Source organism: Ambystoma mexicanum (genome assembly GCF_040938575.1).
Source record: "Ambystoma mexicanum isolate Mex_15411 chromosome 12 unlocalized genomic scaffold, UKY_AmexF1_1 Mex_chr12_unloc.2, whole genome shotgun sequence".
NCBI lineage: Eukaryota > Metazoa > Chordata > Amphibia > Caudata > Ambystomatidae > Ambystoma > Ambystoma mexicanum.
In genome coordinates, this window is record NW_027182323.1 from 3,429,197 (window position 1) to 3,430,335 (window position 1,139).

The following is a 1,139-nucleotide window of genomic DNA, read 5'->3' on the forward strand; positions in this document are numbered from 1 at the left end:
ACTTCGGGGACGTGGCAGTGGGGCGGCCCGCTCCGCCCCTCCCCCAGCGGCCCAGAGCGAAGAGCGCTGGGGCGGCCCGCGCGGCCCGCTCGGTGAAGAGACGGCATCAGGGGGAGCGGAGCGGGGCTCCCGGGAAACGGCATCCACCCCCCCCCCCGAAAGTGAAGAGAAGGAGCGGGGCGGCACCCCCCCCCCCCCCGACAGCGAAGACCAGGTCGGCGGAGGAGGCGGCACCCGGGGGCCTGGAGCGGTGCCCCCGGGGACTCGGAGCCCTCCCCCATCCGGGAGTGAAGGATAGGAGAGGGGCAGCTCCCCCCCTCCCCACCAGCGCCGGAGCCCAGCACAGCACAGCAGAGCAAGGGGGGCCCCGGCGGGCCGGGACTCACCCCCCCACAGGTGAGCGCCCCGAGCGGGGCAGAACCCCCCAAAAGCAAAAAGACCAAAGGCGGGGTCCGGGGTCCAGGGCCCCCCCCCGGAGACAACAAGGCCCGAAGCGGGGGCGACCAGGGTGAGAGGCCCCCGCCAGCAGTTGGTGGGGCGTGTGCCCGCCCGGGGGTGCCCCCCCCAGGACTCACGGAGCGAGCCACAACGTCCCCCTCCCTTATTTGGACTGGAAGGTTGGGCCCCCTTGATCCACCCCACCCCAGGAGACCGGAGGAGGCCCCAGAAGACCACGAGGCACTCGAAAAGGGTGTGAGGCCCCCGCCTGAGAACAGGTGGGGCGTGTGCCCGCCCCCCCGGACCTTGCCACCCCATTTGGGTCACAACCCAAGCAAGGAAGGACGGACCAGTAGGGGACCCCCCGCCCCCCGTCGGGGCTGCGGGGACCTAGACGACAGGACACAGGGAAGACCCACATGAGCTGGAGGGAAGCCTTGCAGAGATACCGCTTCCGGGGAGTTGAAAGAGGTGACAAAGGTTCAACCCGCGAAGGAACTATGGCCCAATCGGGGGAAGCTTCCCCCTCCTCGGCGGCAATGGAAAGGGGCTTTGCCTCGATCCTACAGGAAATAAGGGACATGCGCTCCGACATTGCCCAAAAATTTGAAAAAATGGACCAGAGGGTGGACAAAATTGAGGACAGGCTCCTACAGGTCGAGTCCAACCAATCCTCCATAGCAGTCCAAGACATACAATAT